This window comes from Pelmatolapia mariae, linkage group LG9, assembly GCF_036321145.2.
Source record: "Pelmatolapia mariae isolate MD_Pm_ZW linkage group LG9, Pm_UMD_F_2, whole genome shotgun sequence".
Classification (NCBI taxonomy): Eukaryota; Metazoa; Chordata; class Actinopteri; order Cichliformes; family Cichlidae; genus Pelmatolapia; species Pelmatolapia mariae.
In genome coordinates this window covers 1,840,948-1,849,012 of record NC_086235.1, presented here as the reverse complement: position 1 = coordinate 1,849,012, position 8,065 = coordinate 1,840,948, and the positions used below count along the sequence as shown (strand labels likewise).

The 8,065-nt window shown below is 41.0% G+C and overlaps 1 long non-coding RNA gene across 1 annotated transcript; it reads left to right on the top strand.

The window, feature by feature from the left end:
- Positions 1-820: 820 nt before the first annotated feature.
- On the top strand, positions 821-2,079 carry LOC134634095 (uncharacterized). The gene is made up of 3 exons (XR_010094818.1): positions 821-886; positions 1,767-1,850; positions 1,974-2,079. It is a non-coding gene; the product is annotated as an uncharacterized LOC134634095 (long non-coding RNA).
- Positions 2,080-8,065: the final 5,986 nt, after the last annotated feature.

Genomic DNA, 8,065 nt, shown 5'->3' with positions numbered 1-8,065 from the left:
TGCTGCGCGTTTAATTTGTGTCAGGTAAGAAAACGTTACAGCGCATGTGTGGTAGCAGGTTAGGATGCAGCCAGAACAGCAATGGAAATGTGCGCTGTAGCAGCAAATGGTTTTTTGACCGTGACATCCTCTGTTTGTATGTACGCGTCAGAAATAAATCTGGACAGCTCACATTAAGAAGTGGAAGAATTATTTTTTCAAAGCTTGGGACAGAAATTCGCCACTACAATGACTGTGCAATGACAATAAAGCGTTATCTTAGAAAGTGCTGAGTCCCAGGACCATGACAGGTGTGGCTCAAAAAGCTCACATAAAAAAGTATTTCCCCAGCAGAGAAAGTATTATGCACTGAAAACATGCTGTAAATGAACCAATGAGTGAAAACATGGCACTGAGACTCTGAACATACCTGAGCAGGTGGTGTGTTCAGCATCAGCTACCAGCTTACCAGGTAAAGACAGAGACACTTTGGTGACACAGCACACTCTGACTTTAAGCCTGGCACAGCTCACTAAGTCATTACTCTTTCTTCAACAGGATCTTTGCTTCCAGCACAACAATCATAAAACCTGTGGACTCTGCTCACTAGCAGGTGAATCATTGTGAGCCACACCTGTTGATAGTGGCTGTGTCCGAATTCAGGGGAAGGATGCTTCAATGCGATATTTGGAGGCAATGACGTCACGGCGACGCGACGAAGGCTGTCCGAATTCAAAGAGTGCTCAAAATGTGGCGACAAATGCGTCCTACTTTCCCCCAAATTTTAAGGATGGGTCCGATGTATCCTTCGTGTCCTACTATATCCCAGGATTCATTGCGCGTCATAGAGGAGATTTGTTTCTGATAACGATGGTGGTCGAAGCGGGAGAGGAAAACACTTTCAAATGTAAGTATATGAAAATCTGGTTGTACAAAAGTTAAATTGTTATGGCGGTTGTGTTGTTAAGCTTTGGGCATCTGCATAGACACGTTTCTTTTATTTAAATAACCGTAAACCAGCTTGTATGGCAGGTCCCGCGGTTTTTCATGTAATGCCGCTTACATACAGCTAATTTAGATTTTTTCAAATTGGTGATATGTTGTGGAGAACAAAGACCAAACGACTTAATTTATTAAAACGAGGAGAAAACGATCACTTCTTCACTGGGGTGAAGAATTGAGCCGCTACAGCGTGGAGGTACAAGAATAAATCAGTTTACACATCATATTCATATGAGTGCGGTCCTATTAACCCTCATGCTACAGCAGCGGTCCCCAACCTTTTTGCGCCACAGACCGGTTTATGTCAGACACGGAGCGGCCTTTAAGGTATCGCGGATACATACAACCACATAAAATGATCCGACCAAGACAAAAACTGTGGTATTTTGTAAATATAATAATAAACATGACTGTACTGTGTAATTGTGTAACTTTATTAGCAGCGTCCTCCTGAAAATGTGCCAGAGTAACTCCTCTCTGCCGCTTAATGCTCTCTGGTCGCTATGGTAACGTGTAAATATTTCTTTCAAAATAAGACACGAAACTACAACAAGGGAAAGACTCAGGGAAACAGAGTTAATGATAAAACCCTGAAAACCATAAATTTCACAGGGGAGCCTCAACTCTCGTGGCCCGGTACCAAACGACTCACGGACCGCTGCTGTACAGAACCTGTGATGTCCAGACGGTGTTCCTCTGGTGTTCTGCTGTGAAAATTTTTGGGTTTAGGGATTAACATAGTTGCCATGGTTTCCTTTCTTCTCTTATTTGTTGTGTGTGATCAGGACAATTCTGGAGAAGATGGGCCTGCAGGGGAAAGTCACCCCCTTGCAGGCCAGAAGACATGAGATAACTTTAAAGAATACAAAGTACGTATGTGTGTTATCAAGAAGATAATTCTTAAGAACACAAGTTAATAAATGTGCAATTACTAAGAGTTGTTGTGGTGTTTTTATTTGCCTGCTGTCATTTTTGATTTCCTCTGCCTTTAGGATTGCAAGTATCCAGGCTCAGGAGAGGGGGTCAGTGGGAAGCCCACTGCTGCTACTTGGCCCTGGTTTGCCCTCATGGATGAGGTGATAGGACAGATGCCTTCCATTAAACGTCCTGTCCTAATGTCCTCTCTCCCTGAGGACACTCCAGGGCCAAGCACAACAGTGGGTGACCAAAACGACAGCGATGACGAAGCGGCTCAGCCACCTACGACAGGGAGAAAGAGGAAAAGAGATGATGAGCTGCTAGACCTCATCAGAGAGGACATGAGGCAGCAAAGAGAGGCTGAGGAGAGGATGGACAGACTGTTTTCACTTCTTGAAAGATTAGTTCCAAAATGAGTTATATATTGAGAAATTTATTTATTTGAATATATTTGTTACATTGTTATATGTGTTGCATTAGTTTAAAGGTTTTATGTTATTAATAAATTGATTCAAACAAACAGTAATTGTCACTGAACTCAATTTGATTTACAGGCATTTGTAACACGTATGAACATAACGCTAACTTTGAACAATATTACATGGATATTTATTTGATAGCAATAAAGTAAATAACAATAACAATTAAACAAGAATATTTCAAATACACAGTATGCAAAGATGGAAAAACAATATTTTCAGTTGTTCACTCAGGATTAACCTGAGTGACCTGTTCCTGGACCGTTTCTTTAACAACTGTAATAGATTACAGGAAGTCTCTGGCAGTGTTGCTGAATCTGCCGGAGCAAGATCAGACGTGGATGGGGTGCTGCAACTGAGGTTTGTCTTTTCTGGTCGGGGAGTGGAGAGTCACACAGGGTGGTCTGCAAAGAGCTTTAGGATGCTTCCTCCCACTGTCCACTGCATCGTCCATCCACAGGGTTTGCAGGGCTGGCTCAATCAACGGCTGCCACAGCACTAAGATGTTTTCAGAAATATGCAAGCAGGAGATGGTGGATGCTATATTATTAGTATAATACTTGTAACTCTGTAGCAGACAACAGTTTGATAAAGTGCTATGTAAAAACAAACAAACAAAAGATTAGATTCTATATGTTTCAAAGATATTTAGTTTATATATTTTATATGATACAGTACATGTGTGAGAATGACCGATGTTGTGCCAAAAAATGATCGTCTGCCAAAAACTGATTTCCGTTTTTTGCCCTAAACTGATTGCTCGTATTTAACCTGCTATGAATAACTTGTTGGTCTATAATACGTGAAACATATGTCAAATGTTTCCCTCATTAATGATATCAAGTCACTTTGAGTCACCAGCAACATTCCTGTAACAAGATAGAAGCTGCAATCAGTTTTTGGCAGTGACTTTTATATATCCTTTATTTATCCAGTTCACAAACAATCTTGTTGACATTAGAAATTTATTTTTTAAGAGTAATCTGGCCAAGAGGACAGCAGACAGCGCAACAAATATATCAACTGTACCTACATTATAACCAGAGTTATAAAGATACTTGAACAACAGGTAATTATTGTATATATAAAACCCCTTAGTAAACCATGTTCACCGAAGTCTATTTACCAACATACATAAAGATATTACACATATTACACACGGAAACATTGGAAATCAGTTTTGGCAGGCGAACACTTTTTTGGCACAACGCTGGCAATAATTCAATTATCCGTGTAAATACCTCAGTAATTCCTAAATGCGTGTAGATTAAAGGAAATTATTTTACCTGGATATGATTGTCTCTGATGAGCCTAAGGTACAAAACGTGCAGCCAACGACGATAAGAATTTTCTAGCTCCTCGAGAATTAAAATTGCCCAAACAACGGAGCGACATTTCTGGGTCCATTTTAAAGTTTTCGCGCTGTGGCGCTAGCGACCGGAAAAACACGCAAGTAAGGGCGGAGTTGAAGGCTAGGAGGCTGTCCACAGCCCGTCTGTTATGTTGGATACTCATTGTTGGTTCAATAAAGTTTCTATGGAGAAAAAAAGGGGGCTGTCCACAGCCGCTCACTTCCTAAGGACACTACCTTGTGACGTAGGTAGGTAGTGTCCTTATGAGCATCCTTCCCCTGAATTCGGACACAGCAAAAGAGTCAAAGTCCTTCTAGAAGAAAGCTGCAGAGGACTTAACGTACGGCTGATTTCATGAGACACAGCAGACAGGGAGAAGTGATCAAAAACAGCATATTAATACACACTAATCTGGAAATTCAACTCAAATATCCTACTGGGAACTCTGGAAATTCTCTTCCCAGCTTAAAACCACAGCATTACTATGACAGCAGTCTGCTCAGGTGTATCCTCTGTATCCCAGAAAAATCAAAGTGCTGAGCTGTGACTCTTCATGTTTCCCTCTACAGTCCACAGAGACAAACACACTCAGAGACAGCAAAACTACAACAATGTGGTGTTAACACTCACCCTGCCTCAGCTCCACGTTCCTCCTCCTGCTCTAAACAAGGCTCAGCTAACGACTCCACACTTTCACTGCTCCTCCTCTCAGCAGGAAACCAGGTGAGTTTATCTCAGTGTGGGCAGGTGCTGCTCAAAGGTCAGCTTTTAACATCCGCTGTTTATGAGTATTTCTCTTTGTTTGAACTGGATGAATTTCAATGTTTTTGTGGTCGTCATGTCGATGCTTTACTTCATCTCTATATTTACATGTTGTAAATAAATCTGTGTGCAAATAAAGTTTCCCTTCACAGACTGACAGGAAACTAGAATCCAGTGGAACAGGAGCTCCTGCAGGTTCCTCTGGATCTGGTTTTCAGTGTGATCTCTGATCCCCCAGGACTGTGTCCTGTCATCCTGTACCCCTGATTCTGCTCATTTTAAACAAACCTTTCACTTCCATCCGAGTCCACTCCTGACTCCATCACAGTCTGATATCCAGGAAAACTTTGGAGCTGTGAGCTCTTTATGCAGTAAAGTTACAGAACCATCAGGGAAACGTCGTCGGTTTGTAACACGTGAGAACAGAACGTGTCTCATGTTCTCTGTGACCCACAAACTGAACGCTCATGTACCCACACTCGTCTTTCACCGGCTCACTAAAGTATTTTTAGAACAATCCCTTCATTTCAGGCCCTCCAAAGTAATTGGACAAATTCAATGACTAAATCAAATGTTCATTTCTAAGACTTGGTTCAAAAACTCTTCAGTGGCGACGACAGCCTGAAGTCTTGAACTCATGGACGTCACCAGATGCTGGTTTCTTCCTTTGAACTCAGAACAAACATCATGACTCTTGTCATGAGCTTTGGTCGGGGATGATGAAAAATCAAACCAACACACCGCCAGACACTTTTAATGCTCGAGTCTCTGAGCAAGTTTCCTCCCTTCAGGGAAATATGACACTGTGAGTGCTGCATGTGAGTCCAGCTGAGCCATACAGGAGAGTAATTCTTCTGTTGTCTGTTCAGGACAGAGGTCGTTTAAGACAAATGAATCTAATGCACACATGCAACATGCTGCTGTTGTTGCTGTTGTTAGGTATGACAGGTATAGAAAGACTGAGTCTGCACGGCTTGAGACTAACACTACATGATAGTAAAACTGTCTTACTGAGCCCTTTTTATGTGTTAAGTTCAAAAAAGAATGATTAGAAAAATGTAAAAAGTCATTTGAAAAAGTTTACTGACTGATTCATGGCTTTGGTCCTGATGAAGAGTCTGTTTGTGTGTTGTGTGTAGAAGGCAGCGCTCTGCTGTTTGTGTTGCATGTGCTGTTGAAAGCAGACTTCAGAACAGCTTCAAGCACAGACGTGCACTCTGCACGCAGTCCTCCATGGTGTCACCTGTTCGCTCACAGAGAGACGCCCTGAACACAAGAGTGAGTGCAACACCGTTTGAATTCTTAGTCACGTGGTTAAAAAGCGGGTTTCACTTCCTGCTTTGTATAATATTCTATTTGAGCTTTTCAGAAGATAAAATATCAACATGTTACCAAAATGCAAGCTGAGTTCAATTGTTTCTGCCTCTTTTTCTCAGTATAAACCACTGAAAGCACACAGCAACATTTCTGTTTCATCTTTCCCAGTCTCACATTGGGAATGTCAGACACTGGAAATGTGTGGACCAAAAGGCACCAAGTGGGTCTAAATAAGTGCTGCGTAGCTCAAATGTCACAACACAGGTGACCAAGATGAGGCAGCCAGGCTCCCTCTGATGCTGTCAGTGAATGTCAGTTTATTGTGAGTCAAAGATCGCACACAGACAGCCTCCTGAGGACACAGCAACACTATAGAAACAGCATGGAAACACTAGAACTCACAGCTCTGCCTCCACATGTGATGTTTCAAACCATCTTTTTGAAGAAATGAGTCCCATTGATATCAAACTAGGGCTGGCTTTGAAACATTTCCCCGATTCAAATCGATGCTGCTTTGAATGATGTGATATCGATTCATTCAAACAACAAAGCAGAGCATGTAAACGCACAAAGATGTAACACAAAGCGCTGATGGTCGACCCGACGGCAGGTACAGGACACGGCGTCTGAATGAAAGCCGGCATTTCACAGACTGTGAAGCTGCCGGTTTCCTTCTCCATCATCCGGGTAAAAGCAAAAGAAGATCAAAGCTTTACTTTGATACACATCGTCATTACTTCCCTCTTACTTTTGCTGCTTTGCTTCCATCACGATACAATCACTGCACAGCTGCTTCTCTGGATATGTCCTGAGGAAGGAGGACAATTAGAATATTTCTGACTTCCAAACTTTAATCCAATCGGGGATCAAATGGGAATTGAATCAGTTGTAGGAATTGAAATTGATACTCAGCTCTAATCACATTGTCTCGTTATTTTGCTTGAAACCAGGAGAAACAGTATTTAATGAGAACATGCAGCAAAAACTGAATCATAAACCATCGAAGCAGCCGTAACAATAACACAAACAACATGTTTAATCAGTAAAAAAATATTGTGAAATAAAGAAATCACAGGGTAAAATGATTAACTAGGCAAGTTTTTCTTTATTTAAATGTTTTATTTAAAATATTTTGTATTAATCAGGTTACAGTCGAACTAAAAAGGGAAAAACGAACATTTTAAAGGTGTTATTCAGTTTTTCCTCATGCAAATCTTTAGATGACTTTTTTAGAAAACCAAAGTCTTGATTAAGCTGCATGAGTGCTCACTGTGTGTGTTCACAATGATCAGATGAGAGTTTAAACCTGTTTTATATTTAGTTTGGTTCTAATTTGACTCGATTCACAGAAGATGAAGCTTTTGAAGTGAAGTTAAAACTAGAATTTGTTAGAGAGACTCGGCCTGAAAGAGTGAAACCCGGATGTGAGATTTTGTGGCCTCTGTGTGACTGTTGGTGGGTCAAAAAGGTTTCAGCTGCACAGCCAGACGTTACTGAGCCACCGGTTGAGAGGCACACTTCTCGCAGCTCCTTCCTTTGGTCACACTTTAACAGAAACATTTAGAGGCTTTAGAGATATTAATATTGATGCCACCTCTACAGAGGTCACGGTGTTGTGCCAGAAACTGATGTCCAATGTTTCTGTGTATGTTTTATGTGTAATATCTTTACGTATGTTGGTAAATAGACTTCGGTGAACAGGGTTTACAAAGGGCTTTTATATAGAATTAAACAATTATCTGTTTTTCAAGTATCTTTACAGCTCTGTGTTTTGTACTGACATTATAACCAATCCGCTCCTTTATCCCCACTTCAAATATTTTTACTGAACTATTGTAATATTTGCTGCTGTCCTCTCGGCCAACTTACTCTTACAAAAGACATTTTTAATGTTAATGAGATTTTTTTAACTGCATAAATAAAGGTTATATAAAAGTCACTGCCAAAAACTGATCGCAGCTTCTACCTTGTTACACGAATGTTGTTTGTGGCTCCAGATGAGTTTATGTCATCCATGAGGGATGCATTTGACATGTTTCACATATTATAGCCCAACAAGTTACTTATAGCAGTTTAAATGCGAGCAATCAGTTTTTGGCACAACACCGGTGTCTTGCAGGTTTTCTACTTTAGAAAGTTTCACCTCAGCTTAATAGAAGTCCAATCAGCCACAATGCTGGTGGCTTTGCGAATGCAGCGTGTGGTGTAGATGTCCTTAATAGAGGGGAGAGAGACCCCGATGATCTTCTCTGCTGT